The sequence below is a fragment of the Dasypus novemcinctus genome, chromosome 8 (assembly GCF_030445035.2).
Source record: "Dasypus novemcinctus isolate mDasNov1 chromosome 8, mDasNov1.1.hap2, whole genome shotgun sequence".
In the NCBI taxonomy this organism is placed as follows: domain Eukaryota; kingdom Metazoa; phylum Chordata; class Mammalia; order Cingulata; family Dasypodidae; genus Dasypus; species Dasypus novemcinctus.
The window spans coordinates 120054211-120066389 of record NC_080680.1 but is presented as its reverse complement, the minus strand read 5'-3'; the positions used below and the strand labels follow the sequence as shown (position 1 = coordinate 120066389).

Genomic DNA, 12179 nt, shown 5'->3' with positions numbered 1-12179 from the left:
ATTGCCAGAGTCTGGTCTGCAGAATTGGACCTGAACTTTCCTAGGTTTTGTCTCTAGAGAGCAGACAAAACCCTGGAATTAAAAAAAAAAAAATAGAGTTTATATCCTCAGAGAAGCTGCTACGAGACTGCTATGGGGTTGCTAAGAGATGTGCAGTGAGATCAGGGTTCCCACAGAGGCAAGTGTTAACGTCCAACTGCCAGAAATGGGAGGGAAAAAAGCATATTTTTTGTTTTGTTACTTGGTGACAGTATCATTTATTATTCAAACTAGGATTTTTTTCAGAGTGAAGTGGGTGCTAAAATAATTACCCGGTGGCACCAGGCACAAATGGGGACTGTCTTAGTGGGGAAGGTCAGAGAGGAACAGAGAAATGTCTTGGTGGAGGGCACGGCTGCCCCTGAAACCCCCTGTTTCTGCCCCACTAGCCTCTCCCGCGCCACCCGTGGGGTGAGGGGGGACAGGGACGCGCTCATTTGACTGCCGTTTTATTTACTCCTAGCAAGAGTCGTGGAGGAGGCGAGGAGGCTGAGGCTTGCTGGGTTAAGGGACCTGCCTGGCTGACGGGGCATCTACTACGGCTCATCTGCTTTCAAGGCCAGTCCTCTCTCCACCTTAACTGTTATGGATTGAATTACATCCCCCCATCAGCCGTGTTCAAACCCTAATCCCCTGTCCTTGTGGATGGGAACTTCTTTGTAAATAGGATCTTTGAGGATGTTTAGCTAAGGTGAGGCCAGACTGCATCAGGGTGGGATTTAGTCCAAGACGACTGGGCCCCTGAGAGCAGAGGGAGTTTGGACTCAGTGGAGGGGGCAGGAGGAGGCGGATGGCCATGCGACAGAGGCAGCGTTGGCGTGAGGGAGCGCTGGCAAGCCGCCCCCAGGACGCCACAGACTTCAAAGAGAACCTGCTCCTGCTGACACCTTGATTTTGAACTCCCAGCCTCCAAAACTGTGAGACAGTAAATTCCTGATGTTTGAGCCAACTAATCTTGTGGTATTTGTTCTCTCAGCCCTGGCAAATTAAGACACTAACAGAGCCTAGCAGTGCATGACATTTGAGGCATAAGATGGGGCAAGGAAAGCACAAACAGTCATGCTGCCTTCTCGCATTTTCTGGGAGAAAGCTAAAAAAATAAAAGTGGGTACGGAAACAGTGTCTTGGGCAAAGGGAAATCTAGCAGGAAGGAGGACTCCAACTGAGCAGAGGACTGGTTTCATTTATTTAATTCTACCTTCAGGGTGAGTGAGGATGACATCCTGAAGTGCTGCCTTAGGTTGTTCAAGGCAGATCCACCAGTCCCTGGACAAGGGCATGTACCCTATGTAAATGTACACAGGCGAGCTTCATTATAGAAGCTTGTTACTGCCTCGACCAGGATATACCGCAGTGCAGACCTCCATCCCTGGGAAAGAATAGCTCCCCTCGTGTGCAGAGCCTTCTCTGAGGCTTGGGGCAACCTCCTCTCTGTATCTATGTACACAGGACGCTGCTAGGACCCTCCTTCATTTCTGTCTCTGAAGTTTAGTTGGGAACACTGCTCTCCTTCATTCTTCTCATTCCTCCCTGCTCACCCCCATCCCTTCCAAATCAGCCGACCTGGGAAGGGGCCTCCGGTTGAATGAACAACCACAGCTTGACTTTGATTTCAACCTCTCATCCAACGGCTTCCAGTTGACTAAATTCAGTTTCCCACCTTCCTTCCTCCATAGCGGACACAGAAGAATACACAGCGAATGGACACAGAGAGCAGACAACGGGGATAGGGAGATGGGGAAAAAAATAAGTAAAAATAAATCTTAAAAAAAAACAAAAAAGTACAATGTTGGGAATGTTCTTTTGGCAAATGTGTCAGGGGAGGGTTACTGGTACAGGGTGTTGGGTGTGGGGGGGTACATGGGACAAGGTGCACCTGGGACAGGCTTCTGTGGGATATGCAAGTGTTCATCTTTTCATAGTGTTATATCAGTAGGTGTAGACTCATACAATAATCAAGAAAATATCAAACTATCATCCTGGGAGTCCTGCTATGTTCTCAATTAGAGGGACAAGACTCCCTCGAGAACATAGGCAGTGCCTAATAAAAGAAAACAGACCAATACGTCAAGTCCTCATTATTACTGCAAGTAACTATGAATCTTGTTCTTCAAAAATTGAAACTCAGTGATAACCACAGGTTCCAAGGGGAGGGGGAGGGAACATTTTTAGGGCATTAGAATTGTTCAGTATGATCTTGCAATAATGGATATGGCCACTTAAAATTTTGTCAAAACCTATTAAAAAGTGTACGATCCAAAATGCAAATCATAATGTAAATGACCATGGTTAGTAGCAATGCTTCAATATTTGTACATCAATTGTAATGAATGTACCATCCACATGTACAGTGTTATCAGTAAGGGAGAGGGGAAAAGGGGGAGGGTGCTGGGTATGTGGGAATCACCTGTATTCTTCTGTGACTTTTCTGAATTCTAAAGCTTCTTTGAAGATAAAATGGAAAAAAAAAAAAAAGACACTGGGGAAATATATGGAAGAAAATGTCACTGTACATACAAGGCAACAGATCTTACAGTGATGCAAGAAACGATGTCTAAAATTAAAAAAAAATATTTCAACTTTTAATTTGTTTTGTATTTTACTGGTTATTTTTAAAATTATCCTTTCATTTTCTTATTAATTTTATTCAGTTATTTTGTTGGCTTCGTTTTTGGAGAGGTTTTGGATCACAGGAAGGTCCAGCAGTGGTGGAGAAGGATCCCTGGTATGGGGTGTCAGTGATGTGGGGATGCGTGGGAAGGGGATCACCTGGGGCATGCATCTAAGACATATAAATACATTCAAGTGTTCATGGGACATTGTTTCAGTGGGTGGAGATGCACACAATAACTGAAAGAATATTGAATTCCCAACCTGGGGAGTTCTGATACATTCTCTAATAGGACAGCAAGAATCCCCTGAGTGCAAGGGCAATGCCTAGTAAAGGAAGACAGACCATATGCCAGGCCCTTGATATTGATGATGTACTTATGAACCTTTTTTTGTGAAAATGAAACTTAGCCTAGTATTATATATTGCCCAAGAGTTACCTCCTGAAAGCTTCGTTGTTGCTCAAATGTGGCCTCTCTTGAAAACAAACTCAGCATATAAATGTACTACCTTCCTCCCTGGTGTAGGACATGACTCCTGGGGATGAGCCTTCCTGGCATTGGGGAATTATTACCAAGCACCAACTAGCAATGCATCTGGAAAAAGACTTTAATCAAAAGGGGGAAATGGTAAATACAAATTAGTTTTTATGGCTAAGAGATTTCAAAGTGACTCAGAAGGTCATTCCAGAGGTTACACTTACGTGCATCTCAGCAGGATCTCATTGACTACCAGAGTAAACAGTGCCTCAAATATCAGGGCTCCTGAGGGCTCTAGAGATATCCAAAAACTATAAGCAGGGCAGACAGCTCAGGAATTCAACACCCTGTCAGTGGGCCTTACTTTGGAATTTATGCTCCCCAGTGTAACAGGGTTAGACTCATTTATAGGTTCTCTACACATGGCTCTCCTACCCCTTTTATTTGAACCTATAATTGGCACTATACTTGATAAATATATGTCCCAGAGACTTAAAGTTTTGTCTATCCAAACTGTGCCAGTTAAGTCCTGAATTTTAGCAGAGTTGTAATACCTACTTTCCAGTTCATTGGACTCACCCAGGACAATTTATAAGGAGATGATGATGGACAACGCCCATCCCAAGGAACAGAGAGTATCTGCAACTGCAAGCAAGACAGCTCCATTCATCTGCCCCATAGGATCTAAGTCCCCTCTCAATTAGAAGCAGAGTGGGCATCACCATCCCCAAATCTATAAGATTGGGGAATGGACTGTAGTAGAATTATTATTATTCTAGGAATGGAATGACTCTTACCATTGCTGTAAAGACAGTGGCCATCAGAGGCTCTGAGGGATGGGAGAGGGAAGAATAGGTGTAATATGGGGGCATTTTCAGGAAATTGGATTTGTCCTGCATGAGATTGCAGTGATGGATACAGGCCATTGAATATTTTGTCATAACTTACAAAATTATGTGGGACAGAGTTTAAACTATAATGTAAATTGTAATCCATGGTTAGGAGTAATGCTTCAATATAGGTTCATCAATTGTAACAAATGTACCACACTAATGAAGGATGTTGTTAATATAGGAAAGTATAGGAGGGGGAGGGAGTGGGGCATGTGGAAATCCCTTATGTTTTTTTATGTAACATTTATGTAATCTAAAGCTTCTTTAAAAATAAAAAAAAATTAATTAAAAAAAGAAAGAAAAAACATGGCTAGAAAAACTTGACTTATTTTGTCTACATCATTGAAAAGTTTATTTTTGCTGATTGTTTGTTTTTCAAGATCTGCCTCCTTCCCCCCCCCCCCCCCCCCCCCCCACTCTCAAATTTATTTTTTGTTTGACTTTGCTTAAATCCACATAGCTCTGGAACGTTTATAGTGAAACCTTACAATCCTCAAGAATGTAAGTAACTTGGTAGTTATCATATTTGGATATATGCTTAATATTTTGTCATCTGATTTATTTATTTATTTTTAGTAGCAGGATTTCAGGCACCTTTATCCACGGCAGACAGTTTTGGTGAGGAAATCTTCTCCCGGAATTATGAATAGAAGCCAACTCCTAACTAAGTCCACGTGCTATCATTTCCACCTGCCATTCACCAGATGCCGTTGGCAGCATCCTGCACCCAGGTTTCACCTGGTGTCTGCCAGTGTGAATGATGCCGACCTCGCGGCATCACCCTGGCCTGCTCAAAGTCGTTTTCACAGCTGGGGTATAACAGCCATTAATCCACTTTATTACTGAAAGATTTTACTCCTTTGTTTCCAATAACTTATAAATAGGACACATCATTTCTTAATATTATTATATTCTTGTAGTGCAAACAATCAAGACTGGTGATATAGGAAACAGTAACAAAAATCATACCATGTTCATTAAGGGTTTTTGTTTATCATGTACTGTACTATCCCTCAACTTTTTATAAATTTTCAAATTTTTGTTATAGGAAGTCCCTTTGCTATGATAATCACACGAGTTTCCTCCAGGGCCACTGATACTGGCCTCTAGGCTTGGCATGACCTATTTTTGAATGGTAAGGGTTTTTATCTCGGGCTTCTGTGATCAATAATAAAGTTGTTACTCTGTAGGGATTTAGCTAAGAAATTGTTTAAATAGAACAGTAATTCTTCAGACCTTATCCTTCTACAACAAAGTCATGCATCATTTTTCGACCAAGCAACTGGCACGGACTTAATGTAGCTCTTTCCCTTTTCTGTTTCTTTTTCCAATCAGTAGCTCAAAGAAAAGATGGAGTAACTGAGTTTTAGAATCCTGCCAAATTTTTTATGGTAACCAGTACAAAACACTGCAGGGTTCCACTGATTAGAATCTTATGCAAAACTCTAACATTACATTCCACTGTGCTATTCTGTTATTTTCTGTATTACTTTTCATTGACTTCAGCATCTGATCTCAGGGACTTAAAACAGAAATAGATCTGCGGTTCAATTCTGAATTTTGGTAACAAGGTAGTGTCAAATATTTCTGAATAAGCCATTTTTAAATGTTTTTTGGCAACTTACTAATTGCTGTTAATTTAATAGTCACTTTGTGCTGAGAATTAAGAACTCTAAACTCAGTATATAATGTCTAACTTCACAAAATATAGTTACAACTGAAGGATTTACTATTTGTCTAAATTACACAGCAATTTTTATTAAACAGTACCTACTACAAAAGAAAAGACAGAAAAAAGTGACTTCACAAAAATACAATAAAGTGTTTGACAATTTTATGCAGGAATTGCCAGAGTTTAAGTGTTTAATATTTAATAGCATAGTTGACCAAGGTCCAAGATGTGAAGTTACCATCTTCAAGAAAATGGAAAAAAGTCACTCTGAAGACTAATGATAGAGTATATGATAAGAATGCACACTCTTAAATATAAAACCTGTGTACACACAGCAGTTGCAAGAAACTAATCGGTCTTCTCTTGGCTTGTAAAAATGGAGTTCCAGATTTCAGTGTAAATTAGCAAGTTTCAACTCCTCTGTGTGGCAGGAATCTTGTTTTCACCTCCCAGTTCTTCCACGCCAGCCTATATCACAAGGTCTGCAAAATTTTTCTCCAGATCATCAATGAGCCTACTCATACCATCAATTCCGATCTGGTCAGACGTAGTCTGAAATTTATCTTGCATCTTTGCAGGGGTGTCTGCACCACTGAAGTGAAATCATGCACGGTCTTGGGGTCAGTCTCGGCCATCTCCCCACTTCCCAGCTTGGTGGTGAAGTCTCAGACTGTCCTCTATACCTCTCTTTGTCCACACAGACAGCCCCAGTGGCTTCTTCTTTTGACATGAGAAAGCCACAGGTGGGACTGTGGGGCACTAGGGTCATCTGATTTGTTAATAATGTTATTAAACTATCTGATTTAATTTTCACCATAACTCTATGAAGTCGGTATTACTACCTCAACTTTGCAGAAACAGGCTCAGAATGGTCAAGTAACATGCTCTGCATAACAAGTCTGGTAAGGCTAGAATGTGAACCTTGAACAGTCTCCAAAGCCCATGCTTTTAATCACTATGCTATACTGTACTGAGTATTAAATATCGGTATCTCAGAATGACTCTAAGGGAAGACAGGGTCACTATATCAAAGATGGGAGGGTACATGGGGATGATTAACACCAAACATTATTATATAGACAGCTGGAGTTGGGTGGGATGAGAGAGGAAGCAACTTTCCAAGTCTATATGTTGGTGTAGAAGAGGTGGTTGCTTACCTATTCAACATTGATTCCTCATCTCTTTCCTAAGGGAAGCTTGACTTTGGTTAGGACTTTGCCTTTTTCTATGTGACCATGTGTTTCAAGGGAGGCTACCCCATCATCAGTTCTAGGGGTTGAATCATGGTTGGTCTAACCCATTATGGTGACCCCATTCTCCTCACCACTGATTGGTTTAGATGTGGGCAGATGACACAATTTGGCCAACAAAATATGAAGAAAACCTACGAGAGGGGTTCTGGGAAGATTTCCTTACTTCTAGCAGGAGTCAAAGGAAGACACCTGTAGTTATCTATGGACCCCAAGAAATCCTCCTGATAGAGGGGATGAAGTATAAATACTCCTACTATTTACTACTTGCTATGCCAGGTTTCTAACTAGGTACTTACATAAATGATTGCTTATTCTCACATCAGGTTTTATCATGCCTATTTACAGAGGAGGAAACTGATGTGGGAGGAGGGGCACCCGGCTTGCCTCAGTGGCAAACAGTGCGGCAAGAGGTGACACCGCCTCTGCCCACTGGGCCTAGACAAGGTGACCACGCCTGACTAGGCCTTTGCTGCTAACGGCTGGCCGGCACCGCCCTCCCCCTTCCTATCTCCCACCTAGCCCAGCTCTCACTTCCCCTCCCCCCTCCCTTAAACCTAATCTCTTAGTACGCTGTTTGCCCAGCAACAGCTTACAACCACCTATCAGCTTAGTAACAGTGTCAGTCTATCAAGAGTTAGCACATACTCTACTGGCCAATCACTAGCCCAATGCCAGAACATTGCCTTATATGGAAACAGCATTTGCCCTAGCCAATCAGAACCCGCCACACCACTCCCCAATCCTATAAATCTGCATCCCCTTCCACAATAGACCAGACTTGTGCCATCAGCCTGTCTCCGTGACTCCTTCCGGGATCGTGTGCCCTCCACGCCTTCGGAGCCCCCGAGGAAAGCCTCAGCGGCCATACGAGGCTTTCTTCCCCATGCCAGGGACCCCTCTCATCCCACAACAGGACCCCACTCGTCCCTTAACAGGGACCCCGTTTCATCCCTCACTCACATCAGGTTTTATCATGCCTATTTACAGAGGAGGAAACTCAGATTCAAGAGCAGTTAATCATTTAGCTTTTAATTGGCAGAGCAATTTGTGGTGGTTTGTACCCCAGAAAGTCATATTTTTAAAGCTAATTCATTCCTGTGGGTGTGCACCTATCGTAAATAGTACCTTTTGTTTAGGTTACTTCAATTAAGGCATGGCCCAGGGTGGGTCTTAATCCTCTTACTTGAGTCCTTTATAAGAGAATAAAATCAGACACACAGAGAGAAAAGCCATGGAAGCAGGAAGCTAAAAGCAATGAACTCCAGAAGAAAAGGGGGAGACCAGGAGATACTGCCATGTGCCTTGTTATGTGACAGAGCAGTCCAGGATCATTGGTAGCTTGTCTTTGGGGAGAAAGCATCACTTGATGATGCCTTGATGTGGACATTTTTCTCAGCCTCAAAACCATAAGTTTGTAACCTAATAAAGTCCCACTGTTAAAAGTTAAGCCATTTTATGATATCTGCTTTTGGCAGCTTAGCAAATGAAAACATCAGGATTCAAATCCAGGAATATATGGCTTCAAATTTATCATGCTCTGTCTCAGATATTTTCACATCGGAATAAATTGGTTATAGATTTATGTTAGTGCTTGTGTTAGTCACACTCTGAAAGTATGTTCTCCTTTATGTGCCTGAGCAGTTAGGTTCTAGGCCAGCAGAGCTATGGGCCCTCAGAGGCTTGGCCTAGGAGTTAGATGGTCCCTCCAGCTGGCTTCTCAGCCAAATGGTCCTCTGAAGTGACAACAGACCGGAGGCATGCATGGGATTAGGAAGATGCAAGTCATTCAGGTTTCCAGGCTTTGTGGATAAGAGAGAGAAGTTCCTTTTGTCTTAATTAATGTCATGTTGTCACCTTTGTCCACTTAGAGATTTTGCCTTGAAACATCTGTGACCACAATAAATGGTAGAAAATACCAAGTGATTGTGTCTTTGCACAATCTAAGCAACTGGTTTGTATGTTTCTTGGCTGAATTAACTCAGCTGACTGGTGTAAGACCAATTTTATGTTGCTGTTGTTGTTTTTTTAGATTAAAAGCCAAGCAAACTCTTCCAAATAAAGATCAAAATACTGCCTCACAGCGTTGTGGTGAGAACCAATGAATTCATGTCTCTAGTACAAGTTCCTGTGGAAGGAAACAAAAGATGCTAGGTCCCTAATTCCCCATTTTCCTCTTTGCTTCCTTCAAATATTTGCTCAACAATCACATCCTCAATGAGACCTTCCATGACCACAGACACAGCCTTAGCCTGTTTTCCACCTTCTACCATACTATGGGATTTATCTATGCACTATGTCAATTGTGTGTTGTTTGTCTCCTCCTGCTAGAAACAAAACTCCTTGAATGTAGGTATTTTTGTCTCTGTTTTTCAAAGTTATATCCAAAGTATCTAGAACAGTGTATGGTATGCGGTGGATGCTCAATGAATACTGTTGAATGAACAAGTTCATTCTTCTAAGTAATCTAAGTTTGCTGAAACAGATCGGGCAGGCCATAAAGAAGCAGAGGATGTGAATTACATGGTTTAGTGTCTCCCAAAAGGCTTTCATTGTGTAAAGTCTAACATAATGCCCTTGACTTTTATGAAGGATCAGTACAAGAATTATCCAGAGGGGAAATATTTTTGCATCTTGCAAACATTGCCTACTCTGTTATTCACTGTCATATATTTTTAAAAAGGTATTATTTTAGAATTGAATACTAAAGAGAAACTAACTTCCTCCTCTTTTTCTGATTAAAATCCTCTCTGTCCATCTTATATTCCTTTTTGTCATGGCTGCCAGGAAGATCAGAGGTAAATATAATTCCCAAGGCATTGAACAACTTACCTCAGCTTCTAGCTGGAATCATCTACTCTTCTATAGGTTTTTGACCTTGGGTTTGGGGAAAAACGTATTTCTTCTAGCAAAATTATCTATCTGTCTATCTATCTATCTATCTATCTATCTATCTATCTATCTATCTATCTATAATCTATTTAATTTTACTCATGCTTTATGCTCTCACCTTTTGTTCCCCAACTTCTCAGGGGAGTAGTTGTCTAGTTTCTCTGATTTATTTATTTGACATTTACTTACTGAGTGCTTACTATACACTGGTATTGAGAATACAATAGCAGTTACTATGATTACTATTAGTAAAATTGTAAAAGTCTCTGACTCTAGGCTTTTACAATCTATTAAAGGAGAAATATATTAAACAAATAATGATCTGATTAAATATACATTTACAAATGGTGATATTTACAAATTGTGGTAAGTGCCATGAAATAATATGAAATGTAATTTGACTCTGTCACAGGGAGATATGATTCAGACAGGATCAGGGACTGTGGGCACGCTCTGAAGAAGGGAGTTTTCAGCTGGAAATTTATGAGGAGCCATTAGCTGGGCAAATGTTGGAGGGAAGGGTATTTGAGGAAGAATCTTAGCATGTGCAGACACTCCAAGGCAGAAAAGCCACTAGTGTATTTTCATCTAAAAAGTCAGTGTGGTGGGGCTGACATGAGCAAGGAGGAAGGTGACATGTGGTAAGGTTGAAGCAGACCGAGCTTAGGTCCCAAAGGCCACTGTAGACCACGTTCAGCATTTCAGATTTGCTCTCATTACCATAGGACATCAAGGGAGGATTCTAAACAGAGGATTGATTTGTTATTTAGAAAAGAGATTGGAGAGGCAAGAGTGAAAACAGAGACCAGTTAGGAGGTTCTTGCAGTGGTCCAGGTGAAAGAAGATATCTGAGACTGCAGTGACAACAGTGAAGATGGCAATATATGGCCAAATTTGAGGCATATATATTTTTTTAATTTATTTCTCTCCTCTTCCCCCCGCCCCCCAGTTGCCTGTTCTCTGTGTCCATTTTGCTGAGTGTTCTTGTTTTTGTCTGCTTCTGTTGTTGTCAGCGGCATGGGAATCTGTGTTTCTTTTCATTGCATCATCTTGTGTGTAATCTCTCTGTGTGAGCGGCACCATTCCTGGGCAGGCTGCTCTTTCTTTTGTGCTGGGTGGCTCTCCTTACAGGGCGCACTCTTTGCGCGTGGGGCTCCTCTACGCGGGGGACACCCCTACGTGGCAGGGCACTCCTTGCGTCCATCAGCACTGCACATGGGCCAGTTCCACATGGGTCAAGGAGGCCCGGGGTTTGAACCATGGACCTCCCATGTGGTAAATGGACACCCTAACCACTGGGCCAAGTCCGTTTCCCTGAGGCATGTTTTATGGGAGGAGAAGACATGCTTGTTGATGGGGGCAGAGGGTGAGACAGGGGAGACATTAAAGATCCCTGCCAGTTTCTGGAATGAGTAACAGGATGGACAGAGGTGACTTATACCAAGATAGGAAACATAGGAAGAAAAACAAATTTAGGAGGGAAGACCAGGAGTTTAATTTTGACAAGCTAAATCTGAGATGTGTGTAGGACAGTTAAGTGGAGGTGTCAAATAGGAAGGTGAACATATGGCTCTAGAGTGCAGAAGAAAGGTCTGGGTTGAAATATAAAATTGGAAGCTGTTGGCAAATAGATGCTTTCTAAAATCATTGTTGTTTTCTGGCCTTAGCTTTTTTTTCTTTTTAAACCTCAGGCTGAATTTGTACTGGATTGTTTGACTTCTCTTTTAAATACCTGAGTCTGTAGCTTTGGTTAGACCTTTTCAGTCTTTTCTCTTACTCTTTCAATTTCTGGGTTTTCTTTCTAAATGCATTTTAAAGGCAGAATTCTCCCATAGAAAGAAGTGGATTGTGACATTTATGTGCCTTGGAAAAATCACTTATTATCTCTAGGTATCTGTGGCAGTTTGAAGTTCTATGAATCCCAGGAAAGATCATGTTCTTTGAACTAATCCTTTACTGTGGTTATGAGACCCTTTGATTGCATTAGATTAGTTAAGGGAACTTTTGATTAGATCACTTGATTAGATTGCTTTAGGGCCTTTGACTGGATTATGTCAGTGAGGCGTGACCCAGGTTGGGTCTCCATCCTCTTCTGGAGTCTTATATAAACTGAAATAAGAAACACACAGAGAAGGACAGCCATCATTTTAACCCTGACATGTGAGAGAGGATTGCCTGCAGAAATATGAAGACACCCCGAGAGGCTGAGGCAGGTCCTGAAGCCTGGAGACTGTATATGCTCTAAATCAGCAGAGTAGAGGCATGGAAAGAGGCCCTGGAAAGGCTAGGCCCATAAAACAGCTCAAAGCTGAAGAAATGAGCCCTGCCATGTCCTTGACATCCA

General features: G+C 41.8%; 1 protein-coding gene across 1 annotated transcript in view; it reads right to left on the bottom strand.

The window, feature by feature from the left end:
* Nucleotides 1-12179, bottom strand: part of GRIN3A (glutamate ionotropic receptor NMDA type subunit 3A) — a 187177-nt gene that overhangs the window by 41548 nt on the left and 133450 nt on the right. The gene's annotated exons all lie outside the window — the stretch shown is intronic.